This window comes from Drosophila subpulchrella, chromosome 4, assembly GCF_014743375.2.
Source record: "Drosophila subpulchrella strain 33 F10 #4 breed RU33 chromosome 4, RU_Dsub_v1.1 Primary Assembly, whole genome shotgun sequence".
In the NCBI taxonomy this organism is placed as follows: domain Eukaryota; kingdom Metazoa; phylum Arthropoda; class Insecta; order Diptera; family Drosophilidae; genus Drosophila; species Drosophila subpulchrella.
In genome coordinates this window covers 172,357-188,796 of record NC_050608.1, presented here as the reverse complement: position 1 = coordinate 188,796, position 16,440 = coordinate 172,357, and the positions used below count along the sequence as shown (strand labels likewise).

The 16,440-nt window shown below is 38.5% G+C and overlaps 1 protein-coding gene and 1 long non-coding RNA gene across 5 annotated transcripts in view; one reads left to right on the top strand and one right to left on the bottom strand.

The window, feature by feature from the left end:
* LOC119563427 overlaps nt 1–16,440 on the top strand; it is a 67,391-nt gene that overhangs the window by 34,966 nt on the left and 15,985 nt on the right. For 2 of the 4 annotated variants that reach the window (XM_037851424.1, XM_037851342.1), the window contains exon 1: nt 10,916–11,350. The exons of 1 other annotated variant lie outside the window; for it this stretch is intronic. The gene's annotated coding sequence lies outside the window, so the exon portion shown is untranslated. Of the gene's footprint in view, nt 1–10,915; nt 11,351–15,295; nt 15,411–15,475; nt 16,437–16,440 lie in introns of those variants that run through there. One more of the 4 variants, XM_037876854.1, reaches the window with a different exon arrangement.
* On the bottom strand, nt 6,481–15,127 carry LOC119546143. Its single transcript, XR_005219168.1, has 3 exons — nt 14,995–15,127; nt 6,824–7,130; nt 6,481–6,761 (listed from the first exon to the last, which is right to left on the bottom strand). It is a non-coding gene; the product is annotated as an uncharacterized LOC119546143 (long non-coding RNA).

Below are 16,440 nucleotides of genomic sequence, written 5' to 3'. Positions count from 1 at the left end.
TTCGAACTTGTAAATTCGTATTTTTCCTGAGTGTGGTTGAACGAGTGCAAGAGCATCGATTATAAACGAGGATGAGGATGGACGAGGGCCGTGTGCCGATGATGATGATGATGTAAAGCGTCAGCCCTATTCAAAAACAGCAACTCAAGCAACCTCCACACCCGTAATTCGCTGCTGGATACTACGAGGTGCAGTAAATAGAGATTTAAACGCTCGCATTTCTATCGGCTGGCCACTTTTCTGCTGTGTTGTCAACGAAACGAAAAGTATTGACAATGGTTATATCTCTCAATCGCTACGCACTATAAGTAATGTGGACTGTGGATTGCATGTAAAAAACCTTACGCACACTCAAGTATAACAAAAAAACAAATAATATAAATATTCCTTCTCTTGCAGTATCGATCATAGCGCTTTAAATTCTACCATCGAAAAAATGCAGCATTTTATATAATATAAAATGCTCATATCTTAACCTTCCATTATTGACTTCTAAAAAAATCGTATGACATTAAACCGAAATTACTTCATCATTTCAAGATATATTTAATCCAAGCAATAAATTAATAAGCGAGAATAAGCAAATATTTCGAATCAGATTCTGCACGCTCCTTTGTTAATTTCCCGTGCACACGCACACTTTACCCTTACCATTGCCACTTAATAAGAGCAAGAGCAGTTTGGAACGATGATGTATACACACTTTCAGTCCCTTGACGAACCCACGGTAGCATGTTTTCTTCGTGATGGTGCGCAGTTATTTAAAATAATATTTCCGTATCCGGCAAATAATACGAAACGCGTGCTTCATCTAAAGGTCTCCGCCCACCGAGGTCTGACCGTCCTGGGACTATACGACTTCACTTCTAAGCCGAATTTCAAAATTTTTCTTAAGCCTATAAAAATGTTTTAGCAGTTAGGAGTAACTCTCACTAAAATACTAAAATAAATATAAACGTAAAAAAGCGCCAGTTCCCAAGAATGCAGCCTTTATTTGCTTTTAACTTGTTAATGAATGTCCTGAATTGAACAATTTTTGGCCTGTAGTTGGACATTGATAATCAAAGCAAAGTCCCATTTTATATTTTTAGCATTATGGGCGTTTCTAGGTGTTAGAGTGGGTGTGGCACCCTGCTGAAACAAACTTGCGCTGGGCAAGAAGCTCAAGAATCTACAGGCCAAGTCCCAACATTCTAGCTTTTATAGATTCCGAGATCTCAGCGTTCATTCGGACGGACGAACAGACGGACATGGCTAGATCGACTCGGCGAGTGATCCTGACCAAGAATACATATACCTTATAGGGTCGGTCCTTCTACCTATTACATACTTGCGAATCTAGTATACCCTATTGCTTTACTAGAAACGGGTATAATTACACTGGACTGAGAAAGCGATAAATTGCTTTCAGCAGTATCTTGTACCCTTCACAAGACTTTAATTCACCTTAGAACTCTCTATTTCTAATGGTTATTGACATCGACGTTTTTGCAGACAAACCGAAAGAAAAGGAATTTCAGGTATTTGTTTCAATCAAATCAATACTCTTAAACACATACATATATATGTCTATATACCTACACATGGTCATATACGTCCCGCCTTTTACTAGCAAGCACAAAAGCAAAGATCATGCAGTTTTATTCATGCGCAAATCCACACACAATGCATAATTTTAATTGTTTACCTCAAGGGTAGGGCTCAACTCTCCTCGCACCAAAACCCCACCCCCTAAGTAGGGGTTGGTTGAAAACTATTCATTTTTTCCGTTTGTCTATATAGGGCGCGTCACTCTGTTCGGGTGTTTAGTGTAACGATTTTGACCTCTTTTGTTTGTTACAAAACCTTGTCGGCATCGGCTGTGGCTTGTAGTAGAATCCCCTACTCTTTGTTATCTAAGCTATATTACGGACCCGCCTTTCTTCCCTCCTGTTCAATTGTTATCTCTCTTGTTTTTTGTTTGACCTGACCTCAATCAGGATGAAATCTGTGGCTGACGACTTTTTTTGAGCCAGCTTGAGCATTAGACATTTCTTAACCAATAACAGCTACACGCTGCTGATATCGAGTAGTTAAGGGGTCATGAGGACTTCTTTTGTTTGGGCAAGTTGCGCGTATTATTTGCTGTCGACACATGCCTAATTAAAAGTATAAATTCCGTCGGCACATACACTGGTCGGCATAAATATTTTGACGAAACAAACAGTTAAATATACTTATAATTTGAACTTACTTCTCGTAAACTTTGGCATGAATGGAAACGTAATTTAAATGCCGTTTGAATGATACAATACATTTCTTAACCCATTCAGTATTTATTGGAAAGGACGAATTTGTGTAAGCATCTACTTATTAAACTTTTTTCCTCGACTTGAAAACTTAAATTTTTTGATTCAATAATGTTTAGAAACATGAATTCGAGCCATATTTTCCTTTTTTCATACAAATTTTTTCCGACATTGTCACCTTCAAAAAATCATAAAAAATATAAGCGAAATGATTTTTGAGAAATTCTTTTTGCAGTTTCTATTATTTTTGTTTGAAGAAACTTTTTGCATCGAAAAATTTAAGTTTTCAAGTCGAGAAAAATAGTTTAAAAAGTAGATGTTTACACAAATTCGTCCTTTTCAATAAGTACTGAATGTGTTAAGAAATGTATTGTAGCTTTCAATTTGAACTTACTCCTTGTAAACTTTGGCATCAATGGAAAGGTAATTTAAGTGCCGAAATTACCTTTCCATTGATGCCAAAGTTAACTAGGAGTAAGTTTAAATTATGAGTATATTTAATTTTTGTTTTGTCAAAATACTTATGCCGACCAGTGTATTTCTTTTGAAGTTAAAAGCTAAGTAACGAGTATCTGATAGTCGAGGCACTCGGCTTTTGCTTTTTCTATGGTTTTTTTGTCTCTATTGATATTCTTTGACGAAAATCATTCTTAGGTAGAGTATAGAATAGCAAGCTTAACTAATTCTGAAAAGTAAGTGTGTATAAATAACTTTGATGTATGTTAATAAGAATAATAGATAATAATAAAAACAAGAAAAGAAGTTAACTTCAGCAAGCCGAAGCTCATATACCCTTGCAGTTATAGTTATTAAATTTAAAAACACAACAAATTATATTCCCAATAGTATAAGATAATATGTCAAAAAACACTGAAGCTATAATTTGTTTCATATTATTTTTCCACCAATTTCCCGATCGTACCCATGGCAGCTATATGATATAGTCGTCCGATTTTGATAAAATTAAATTGGAAACTCAGAACTAATTAAAAAATGTTATTTCTAAGCGTAGGAGGTTATATGTTAAAAACACCGAAGCTTTAATTTGTTTCATATTATTTTCACACGAATTTTCCGATCGTACCTATGGCAGCTATATGATAAAGTCGTTCGATTTTGATACAATTTAATTCGAAATTCAGAACTAATAAAAAATGGTATTTCCGAGCGTAGGAGGTTAATTGTTCAAAAACGGACAAACAAACGGACATGGTTAGATCGACTCGGCTAGTGATCCTGATCAAGAATATATATACTTTATGGGGTCGGAAACGTCTCCTTCACTGCGTTGCAAACTTCTGACTGAAATCATAATACCCTCTGCAAGAGTATAACAACCTCTGAATCCGGTTATTACAAAATTTGTATTATTAATAACATTGTTCACAGAGCGTGCTTAAATGTTGTATTTACAGACCGATGGGGGAAACTAAAACGCCAGGACAAGAGCCCCTTGCCAACCATGACATCAACCTCTATATCCGAGACTACGACCGATGTAAAATCTCGATTACGACGCCAATTTTCAAATAATTTTTACACTTTTCACAGGGTGTGTTCAAAATTGCACAGTATCTCAAATATTTCCAATTAAATAAACTATCTATAGAAAATGTTGAATTCACTTGTAATGCAGTTTTCGAGATATGGTCTTACATAGGGAGGATGGGATGAGGCCAACTATAATACTAAAATTAAAGGGTAAGCCTTGTCATGGATCATAACATGTCGACGCTAACTTACAAATAATTATTATTATTAAGTTATATTGTTATTATTATTCACAGTTTCCGGGTAGTACATGTGTTTCTATTTCTGCACGTGTGTGTGCGGACACTAACAAGTCATTCAAAAACAGACATTCAATATTCCAAGGTAACAACAGTCATACATACACCAGTTTTGATGAGCTCTAAAAATTCGGTAACTCTACGTGTGGCTTCAGCCACTACAACAGCCACTAACTACAAGTTAAGATTTTTCGACAAGAGGAAACGCTTTTTCTTTCTGAGTATTAGGCTTAAAAATATGTTTTTTGTGTTTGTATGTTATTTTGTTTTTAAAGTTTCCCCGAAAACTGCGGCATTTTCACCAAAACCCAGACTGGTCGCACTGACCCGGCATTTTATCTTACATTACATTTTACATGTCAGATGGTGTAAAAAGCCCCTCACTTACATTAGAATAAAATCCGGTGTAGACAGACGAATTCAAACAAGTTGGCGCGAATTGATTAAAATCATTGGCCGATTCGGGACAAATTCGGAGGAAATCTTAAGGTTTTAGCGTTATGGCCGTTTGTGGGAGTTAGAGTGGGCGTGTCACCCTGTTGAGATAAACATGCGCTTTGCAAAGCCTCAGGAATCTGCATGCCAAAGCCCAACTTTTGTAGCTTTTATAGTTTCCGAGATCACAGCGTTCATACGGACAAACGGTCAGACGGACTAGCTAGATCGACTCGACTAGTGATCCTGATCAAGAATATATATACTTTATGGGGTCGGAAACGCTTCCTTCTGCCTGTTACATACTTTTCGACGAGTAACGGATATAATAAACAACGCAAAAAGTGACTGCGGCAAATCAGTAAAAACAAGGAAGAATGTTATAGTCGAGTACCTCGACTATCAGATACCCGTTACTCAGCTAAAGGGACAAACGGGAAGTGTATGGTTATGTGGGCGGTGACAGATTTAAGCCTTGTGGCCGTTTGCGTGGGCGTCAATCGATAGGTATTGTCGAGACTAATACATTTCAGTTAAAAATTTTTTTCTGGCATGAGAATTGTGGGCGCCACAGGTTTGGGCGGTTTGTGGGCGTTAGAGTGGGAGTGGCAAATTTTTTTTTGGGTCAATCGATAGGTATTGACTAAACAATGTCAGTTAACAAAGTTGTTATAGATGCCGCGTTAGTAAACGACTAAACTTCACAGGGCTGTTATAGATGGCGCTATGCAATGACACTTAATTGGGCTCTTGTATTTTATAGAACAAAAATAAAAGTCTTATAAAAAAGTGTGGACACAAACCTAAGTTGAGTTACTCCAGTTTTGGAAACTTATTATTTTAAAATTTAGGGTAGTTTCAACACCGACCCCTTGAGGGCGCTTTTGCCCTAGCTAATGTGTTTGAATATTGGCTATTTTCCTAGTTTCACACCAGGAATAAGAGTCTGGTGGTAGTGAAAGGACATCAAAATATCAGTATCGATATTTTTTGAATAAAAATAAGAACTGTATATCGATATTTTTTCATTTGATAGTTATCGCTTGTTAGTGCGCAGCTGTTACGTAAGTGACAAGCGTAAGCAAACGGAGACAGCGCCGTAAAGAGGGAGATAATAATCCCTCCTCTTAGGGATGTGAAAATATATCAAAATATCAATATACCGATATTTTTGGAATAAAAATATATATTTATATCGTGAAAAAGACAGACCAGAGATTTTGAAACTGGGATGTTTAAGCTCGAGATGGAAATAAAAATAAAATAGGAAATATACGTAGCGGTGTCAATCAGCGGTTAATCAGCGTTACAAACAACGTAACGAAGCGTATATTTATTATTTTTACTAAATAATAAATATAAAAATAAAATAATTTTCTAAATTGGATGAAGTCCTTGCTAAAAGTCTCCAACAACAAAGCCGATACACACACCCGACAAGACTCACTTTTTTAAATTTCTCAGAAATTAAAAGAATCAAGCGTTGCCACTGGCAAATTAAAAGAATCAAGCGTTGCCAGACCGAAAAAATGCTGTCTAATCTAAAGGGGAAAGGGGTTGTGAAGAAAGTTGTGAGGGGTTGTTGCTATGCAGAATGGTTGTCAAAGAGAAAGACGAGGATGGTGTTACCAGATTAGGAAAAATATGACTCATCTTCATGAAGAGGAAGAACACATGGCGCCTTGATTCAAAAATATTGCATTTTTGAGCTTGATAAAAGTGTAGGAACAGAGAAGAACGAGAATGAATAACATAAAAAATAGAAGAAAAAAAGTGAAAAAAAAAAACAAAAGCAAAAGTTTTCATTTTGAAAGTTTTAAATATTTATTAAAATGCTTGTTCTCTTGAATCGATTTAACTACATATTAATAAGTCTATACATTGCTAAATTGGACCACAATGGCTAAGCTATCCCATGATTGGTTCAAAGACTCCGGAGAAAAGTGGCCAAAGTCCTGGACTGCGCGATAGCCCCACAAGTCCATGGCCCCTGCACAGCCTTTATATCGGCAACCTTCATTTTGCACATCCACTCGTGGGCGGGCTGGTTGAAATACCTCCAACGAAGGTCCCCACCCAAGGATGCACTGCGCGGATGCACTCCTCGAGAGCTGGTCTTGGGTCTCCTTAAAGGCAAACCGTAGAAATCGAAATACCAGCTTGATACTCTCCTCGGGCTGCAAAAGCAAGTCCTCATGCGTATAATGCCCCGAGGGTCACGGACGAAAGCAGCACTCGCAAATGTAGTCTAGAAAAAGGTCTTTAATTATTTTCAAATTTAAATGATTAAAATAATAACTATTAACTCACCCTTCGCGCTCCTTAAGCGGGGACAAGAACTTCAGATACAAGTTGTAGACCGGCCATCGTCTCCGGATTCCAGCAGATCTCCGCAGCAGCGGCGGAAGCCAGTGGATCCCCAGAGGATCATTTCCGCAGACTTGTTGTAGTGGCAGTTGTACAGCCTCCTCCAAAGCTCATTTGTGATTCTGCTCTGCATCTAAGCGGCTCTCGTAGCCATCAATGGCTGGTGAGCCAGATTGTCCAGCAGGGCCAGGGAACCTGATCCCCGGAAGGTGACGAGCATCTACACTTTGCTAAAGGGCATCGAACACCACTGTAGTTAAAATAAATAAATAAATATTTGTAAAATGTATGTACATAAGTCCTGGTTATACCCGTTACTCGTAGAGTAAAAGGGTATACTAGATTCGTCGGAAAGTATGTAACAGGCAGAAGGAAGCGTTTCCGACCCCATAAAGTATATATATTCTTGATCAGGATCACTAGCCGAGTCGATCTAGCCATGTCCGTCTGTCCGGATGAACGCTGAGATCTCGGAAACTATGAGAGCTAGGCTATTGAGATTTGGCGTGAAGATTCCTGAGCTTCTTACGCAGCGCAAGTTTGTTTCAGTAGAGTGCCACGCCCACTCTAACGCCCACAAACCGCCCAAAACTGTGGCTCCTACAGTTTTGATGCTAGAATAATAATTTTAACTGAAATGTATTGTACTCATCAATACCTATCGAATGATAAAAAAAAAGGTTGCCACGTCTACTTTTACGCCCACAAACCGCCCACAAACTTTAAAAAATCGTAAATATGAACGTGGATATCTCGGAAACTATCAAGGATAGAGAATTGGGATCTCAGATTTAGATTCCGTAGCTTTGTGCGCAGCGCAAGTTTGTCACGCAAATATGCCACGCCCACTCTAACGCCCACAAACCGCCCAAACCTGTGGCGCCCACAATTTTCATGCTAGATACAAAATTTTAACTGAACTTTATTGGTCTCGTCAAAACCTATCGATTGACCCGAAAAAAAAATTGCCACGCCCACTCTAACGCCCATAACGCTTAAATCTGTCTACCGCTGATAGGTGGCGCATTTCAATATCGCTTTGCTGCTTGCATATCTCCATTTCCCTTTAGTCCCTTAAGGTGAGTAACGGGTATCTGATAGTCGAGGTACTTGTCTATAGCGTTCTTCCTTGTTTTTTTTGTATTGTGAGATATGTTTTTAAGTTTCCGATTCCCCCAAAAAATTTATTAATTACTTCTTTTGTCAACAGTTTCTTTTCCCAAAGAAAATTTCCAAGACCTTTTTAAGTGTTTTTTTTATTTGAGGGACTACTAGCGGAGGGGATATGGCGGCAGAATTGAAAATCTGCTGTACCGTAACGAGTGATACACCAATCGAAAGGTATTGCAAAAACTTAAATTGGTATGGGAGCAAGAACGGTGAAAATTAAAATTGTAATGTTTTTTAGTTTGTGTACTTCTCCCAAAACGTTGTTTTAATGTCCTTGAAATTTTAGACGGTGTTAGACACCTGAATATAAAAATCTTTAGCTTTACCACTTTTGGAAAAACCCGCACGTTTAGCGGGAAAACAGGTATAAATAGCTAAAGTTCTTACGCCCGTAATTTCACGGTCAGATGGACAGACGTCATGGCTAAAACGACTCGGATATTGATCCTGATCAAGAATATATATACCGTATGCGGTCGAAAACGCTTCCTTTTACCTGTTACATACTTTCCAACGAATACAATGCTCCACGAGTAACGGGTATAAAAATTGACTTGGTACATCATCCTTCTCCATCGGAAGTATAGGAGAAATAATGAGAGTATAACAAGAACAACATTAAAGTTGTATTGATTTTGAACTCTTTAACTTTCAACGTCTTTCATTCAAGATGGCAGTCCACGTAGTGACGAAATCGCACCGGGGTGGGCGCTACTATATAGCCGCAATCTCGAAAATCTGCCACGATAGTCCAATTAAAACAAGTGGTAAACTGATCGAAATTTGATTGTGTTGATACTAAGACTTTTAAAGGGGTAGTAGTTTGGGACTCTTGTGGTCAAAACAAAATTAACAAGGAAGAACGCTATAGTCGAGTACCTCGACTATCAGATACCCGTTACTCAGCTAAAGGGACCAAAGGGAAATGGAGATATGCAAGCAGCAAAGCGAGATTTAAATGCGCCACCTACCGGCGGAAGACAGATTTAAGCATTGTGGGCGTTAGGGTAGGCGTGGCAAATTTTTTTTTGGATCAATCGATAGGCATTGACGAGACCAATACATTTCAGTTAAAATTTTTAATCTAGCATACAAATTGTGGGCGCCACAGGCTTGGGCGGTTTGTGGGCGTTAGAGTGGGCGTGGCATATTTGCGTAACAAACTTGCGCTGCGCACAAGGCTACGGAATCTAAATCTGAAATCCCAATACTCTATCTTTGATAGTTTCCGAGATATCCGCGTTCATATTTACGATTTTTTGAAGTTTGTGGGCGGTTTGTGGGCGTTAGAGTGGGCGTGGCAAACTTTTTTTTGGGTCAATCGATAGGTATTGATGAGAACAATTCATTTCAGTTTAAATTTTTACTCTAGCATCAAAACTGTAGAAGCCACAGTTTTGGGCGGTTTGTGGGCGTTAGAGTGGGCGTGGCACTCTACTGAAACAAACTTGCGCTGCGTAAGAAGCTCAGGAATCTGCTCGCCAAATCTCAATAGCCTAGCTCTCATAGTTTCCAAGATCTCAGCGTTCATCCGGACAGACAGACGGACAGACGGACAGACGGACAGACGGACAGACGGACAGACGGACAGACGGACAGACGGACAGACGGACAGACGGACATGGCTAGATCGACTCGGCTAGTGATCCTGACCAAGAATATATATACTTTATGGGGTCGGAAACGCTTCCTTCTGCCTGTTACATACTTTCCGACGAATCTAGTATACCCTTTTACTCTACGAGTAACGGGTATAAAAAGTCTCTAAATAGCCTTATAGATACCTTCTTATCTTATTCGTCGATAGGGGTTTTGATTGATGCATTGTGAGGTCAAAAACGTTTCATTCTTGTTTTTACCATCAAATGTCATTCGACTCGAAATGAAAGCATAAAGAAGTTTATAACTTTACACATTCTTTTACGAATAAATTGGTGAGGTACTTTCTAAATTATATAACTGACTGACTTATTATCAAGCGCAAGTTCCAGTTAAACTACCCAGTTTATGAATCCATAAGTTATGCCGCCATGGCTGAATTTGCTTACAATTGAGTACTTCGATGCCACGAGCGACTACTATATAATTGTTTTCCTAAGGCTTCAGGAATAAAAAAAAACGTTCATAAAATTTGACTTTAAAATTAAAAAATAATTAAATTAAAATTTGAAGTTAGTATAGGCTTAAAGAAAGCCGGTGAGCTTCGTCACTACGAGTACTACCGCCCATAGTGACGTTATATACAGTTACTTTTCCAGCACATTTTGACCAACGACTTTTTTCTGCGATTTTGTCTAGATTTTTTGTGCTGGGGCTTTGGGATAATTATTTCTAAAAGTTATACGAAAAGTCAGTTGTATCTTGTACGACCATTTTTGCCTTACAATTATATGTTCTGACATGTCACGTAAAATTTAATTATCACAACTCAATTTGGTTGGCAAAGTTAATTTAATTAAAACAACATTCAACAGTTCAAATATTGTAATTTGTACCACATACATATCCCAGCGCAGGGTGAAATTGATAAACTTTTTATACAAAGAGCGCAGGCGCGTGCTTTGGAAACGCCCCCTGGAATTGGGAGAGTACTATCTTATTGGTTTGTTTGTACTACATATATATATATTCTCCTTTTCCTGTTGTGTTTCCTTTGTTTTCGGTCTCTTATTGGCTGAAATTCGACTAAGTGTATTTTTTTCCCGATTTCACAGGTCTACATCGTTTTTGTTCCTCAATCCTACATTCTCTTTAAGCTTGTCAATATCAACGAAAACGGTGTTTCTTATTCAGTTTTCGTACCTTTTATGTGATGCGATGTTCTAGTGCTCAGAGAAAAAACGCACATGTGTTACAAGTTTTTAGTGAAAATTGAGTGGAAACTTTCTTATATCAGAACAATACGTTGTAAATTCGATATATTCAATACAGGTACAAGCCAGATATAAGTAATGCAATACAAATGGAGGGAAACCTTTAAAGAAACAAATATAATTTTACCTTTGAGTGCCAGTGAATGTCAATGCATTGAAACGCGTTTTAGGCCTACACCTAAAAACAAAATTAAGTGGGTAAACAAAATACGTGAACTAATCCAAGCCTAAATTTAGAGTAATTGATTAAATAAAATTTGTTAAAATATGTTGAAAAAAAATATTTATTTCGACTTTAAGTCCTGATTCGCTACAATTATAACTAAAGGCTTTTGAGTCGATTAACGTCTTAAGTTAAAAGACGTATAAAAAGTGTAAAAGTGCACCAATGGAATGTGAAAACGAAAAAATTTTAAAAATGACATCGGTAAGTGGTTCTTATGCCAATTGTAAACAAACATAGTCCATAGCAATGATGCGCGTTTTGCACACCATTCAGTCAGCCAACTAAGAGCAGCTCAAGAATCTGTTGTGGATATTTATACCCGTTACTCGTAGAGTAAAAGGGTGTACTAGATTCGTCGGAAAGTATGTAACGGGCAGAAGGAAGCGTTTCCGACCCCATAAAGTATATATATTCTTGATCAGGATCACTAGCCGAGTCGATCTAGCCATGTCCGTCTGTCCGTCTGTCTCTCTGTCCGGATGAACGCTGAGATCTCGGAAACTATAAGAACTAGGGTATTGAGATTTGGCATGCAGATTCCTGAGCTTCTTACGCAGCGCAAGATTGTGCCGATAGCTATTGATAAGAGCAATACATTTCAGTTAAAATTTTTATTCTATATGAACCACAGTTTTGGGCGGCTTGTGGGCGTTAGAGTGGGCGTGGCACTCTGCTGAATCAAACTTGCGCTGCGCAAGAAGCTCAGGAATCAACATTCCAAATCCCAATAGCCTAGCTCTTAAAGTTTCCGAGATCTCAGCGTTCATCCGGACAGAGAGACAGACGGACATGGCTAAATCGACTCGGCTAGTGATCCTGATCAAGAATATATATACTTTATGGGGTCGGAAACGCTTACTTCTGCCTGTTACACACTTTCCGACGGATCTAGTATACCCTTGGGCATAATTTTTAAAGTATAGTACTTAGACAGATTTTACTGTCGCTCCGAAGAGTATAGATTTGGTACTAGGAAGAATATGGCGTTTTGAAAAGAATCCTCTCAATGTATTGTTGCGTTCTTGCGTCTCTTGGTTTTTCCTGGACATGAGTTGAAAACTTCAAGTGGCAGGCTAAAGTAACACCCAGGTACATAAACTTCGTGACTTCTTCAAGTTCCATTCCGTTTAGGATCCATTTGCTTGTATGGGACCTACGACCTAAGCCATCTCTTACTGTCATAATCTTAGTTTTCTTAACGTTTATCTGCAGGCTGCATAGAGCGCAGAACTCAACAAGTTTGTTGAGCATTGATTGGCACACATAAGAATGTATTTATTTTAAAAAGTCCCCCAAAATCTTGTTTTGGGCTTAACTTTTGAACGGAGCATAGAATTTTAACAAGTGAGGTGTCGTCCGACGCGTAACTGGTGTATTTAGTTTGGTATGCAATCCTCTAAGTTATTGCGATTTCTTTCGATCAGTGTATCACTTGCTAGTATCGAGACATCATTTCATTATCTTAGCAGGATGCCTCTCCCACTGTAACGATCACAAGCGCCCATAACTCTAAAACCTTTATAGCGCCATGTTCGAAAGATAGACTATTGCTATTGTTCTTGACCCAACCAATCCTCCGCAACCTGTGCGGTTCAAATTTAATACTGGCGCTTTAAAGCCAACGCGATCGTTAAACATTCATTCATGTAATTTTTTTGTGTGAGTCAGTACACCTCTCCATCGCTGTGCGTCGGGGATACGTTCCAAAAAGATACGACGCAAAGTTAATTAGGATTTTCTATAGCAAACCATGTAAAGTTTGAAGATGGGTTCCAGGGTTACAAAAATAATACTTTTTAAAAAGAAAATTGAGCAAAGTGATCATTAAAAAAAAACAAAATATCATTTCATTTTATTACATATTATACATATAAAAACAAAAAGAAACTAATTCATTTAAAACAAAATAAATTCTTCAATTACATACTCAATTATGAAAAATAAAATTAAAATTAGACACTCTCTGACGAGTCTTAAAAGTCTGTTGTCGTAGGCCGGCTTTCTTAAAAAAATTGGTGCAATGTTTGCTGAACATTTTTTTTTTAAAGCAGCTACCGCCTGGGACAATTTAAAACTCCTTTCGCTGTCGGGATCGTTTTTTAATAAAATATCCATAACTTCGTCAATCAAACACATCGCTTTGGAAATTTGTTGGGAGGTAAAATTTTGTTCTTTTGAGATTTCTATTGAACTGTCAGAGTCATCTTCTTCATTAGCAATTTGCAATGTGCAGTTGTTGGAGCCAGGCCAACACCCTTTGCTATCTCCACAGCTCTTTCGCCTTTATTAAATCGTTTCAGAATATCTAATTTTGTCTCCAAGCTGATAGTTTTTTTTTTTTTGGTAATTTTACCAGCAGTGCATAGTGCATTCAATCGATAGGTATTGACAAGACTTATACATTTCAATTAAAATTTTGTATCTAGCATGACAATTGTGGACGGCACAGTCTTGGGCGGTTTGTGGGCGTTAGAGTGGGAGTGGCAAAGTTTTTTTAGATCAATTAATAGGTATTGACAAGACAAATACATTTCAATTAAAATTTTGTATCTAGCATGACAATTGTGGGCGCCACAATCTTGGTCGGTTTGTGGGCGTTAGAGTGGGCGTGGCATATTTGCGTAACAAACTTGCGCTGCGCTCAAGCCTACGGAATCTAAATCTGAAATCCCATTTCTCTATTTTTGATATTTTCCGAGATATCCGCGTTCATACTTACGATTTTTTGAAGTTTGTGGGCGGCTTGTGGGCGTTCAAGTGCGCGTGGAAACTTTTTTTTGGGTCAATCTATAGGTTAGTTAAAATTTGTATTCTAGCATGAAAACTGTAGGATCCACAGATGTGGGCGGCTTGTGGGCGTTAGAGTGGGCGTGGCACTCTGCTGAAACAAACATGCGCTGCGTAAGAAGCTCAGGAATCTGCACGCCTAATCTCAATAGCCTAGCTCTTATAGTTTCCGAGATCTCAGCGTTCATCCGGACGGACAGACAGACGGACAGACGGACATGGCCACATCGACTCGGCTAGTGATCCTGATCAAGAATATATATACTTTATGGGGTCGGAACGCTTCCTTCTGCCTCTTACATACTTTCCGACAAATCTAGTATACCCTTTTACTCTACGAGTAACGGGTATAACAACGCAACATCGAAAATCTAACGACGCACAATAAAAATTTGTCCTAATTAAGAAGCGACGCAACTTCGAAAAAACGCAAAACGAAACGACGCAAGGCGAGGGATAGGTGTATATTGTTATTATTATTTTATGAATAAGATTATTTTAGAAAGTGTATTTACTTAAACTTGATGTTTACAGAGTAACGGGTGTCTGGTAGTCGGCTTTCTCAACTTTAACGTTCCTCCATGTTTGACACATTAGTGACATAAATATTTGGCAAAATGTTTTTTTAAATTACCAACTCATGAAAAATGAGTGTAGGAAAACACAAGAGAGAACGCTATAGTCGATGCCATCGATTATCACATACCCGTTACTCAGCTCCCTTAGGGATCGCAAGGGAGATGGAGATATACAAGTAGCAAAGATCCTATGCACACTTTATTTGCTTATAACTGTTTAATAAACTGCTCAAATTAAACAATTTTCGGCATGTAGTTGGAAATTGATAATTTAAAGAAAATCTCATTTAGTGCTAGACGGTTTTTACCGTGATGGGCGTTAACTCGCGCTGCGCAAGAAGCTCAAGAACCTACATGCCAAATCCCAAGCCTCTAGTTTTTATAGTTTCCGAGATCTCAGTGTTCATACGGACGGACAGACAGGCGGACAGACGCACATGTTTAGATCGACTCGGCTATTGATCCTGATCAAGAACGTACCTGTCACATACTTTCCAACGAATCTAGTACACCCTTTTACTCTACGAGTAACGGGTATAAACACTAGTGTCTTGTGTGCGAGCTCACGCCCTAAGCGGGAACTGAATTAAAGTGGAGAGAGGCTTAATTTTTCAGTACCGTTATTGTTTCCATAGCTACGAGCTTTTTGCCTCAAAAGCCAAAATAATTAGACAAGGTAAACTCAATTATCCGCACATTTCATTTCCAAATGTTAATCGTCAAGCAATTTAACCCAATTAAATATGCATGATGTTATACGTGTAAACAAAAGGCCATCACTGGGACCAGCACCAGCAGCGACAAGCTGTGTAATAAAGTTTGCCCGCCCCCAAATAGAACACCTATTATTTGCCTGTTGACAGTAACCACTCAAGCGAATTATTGCCAACTCATCAGTGGGTATTTTAGTCCATTTTTTATCTACCCCAGTATCTGCATTTGTATCCGTGCTCGTCAAAAGGCATATGCTTCTGAAATCAACCCCTGGGACATCAGGACATTCGAAACGTAATCGTTTTCGATTTTAATAGGCCGCCGCACATATACAATTGGATGACTGTATGACGAGTGTACTCTTCCCACTTGAAATATGAAACCTGGACAAGCAATTGAAGTGAAAGTTTGAGGCACTCCCTCTGTAAACAAACCACTCAAATTAATTAGGGATAATTGAATTCACGTTGCAAATGCGCTTTGCTACTTTAATTGTTAAGGTTTCCAGATTTACTTATCTTCCTTACGAATTAATCGACTATTAGATACCCGGAATATATGCATGCAGAAAAACGACTGTTTACGATATGGCACACTAACTTATAACTTTTTACTGAATGGTCCGATTTAAGCTTATAGAAAAAAAGGGTATATTAGATTCGTAGGAAAGTATGTAACAGGTAGGAGGATGCGTTTCCGACCCTATGAAGTATATATATGATTGATAAGGTTCACTAGCCGAGTCGATCTAGTCATGTCCGTCTGTCCGTCTGTCTGTCCGTCCGTATGAACGCTGAGATCTCGGAAACAATAATAGCTATTATGTTGTGATTAGGCTGCCGATTCTTGGGCTTCCTGGCAGCGCAAGTTTTTTCATTGGAGGGTTACTCTAACGCCCACAAACGCACCTAACCCTAAATCTGTGTGTCTGGCGCCGATATTTACACCCGATACTGGTAGAGTTAAAGGGTGTACTAGATTCGTCAGAAACAGTTAGAAGCAAGCGTTTCCGACGCAGAATCTACAGGTTCTGGGAGAGCGCATGTTAATTTCAGCAGGGTACCACGCCCAACTCCCTCAAAAGCCCATATGCTCAATATCTACACCCAGAAAAAATCAACGTTTTTCAAAAAAAGTTTGACACGCCCACTCTAACGCCCATGACGCTTAAATCTGTTTACCGCCCACATAATATATTGAGATCGCGGGTAG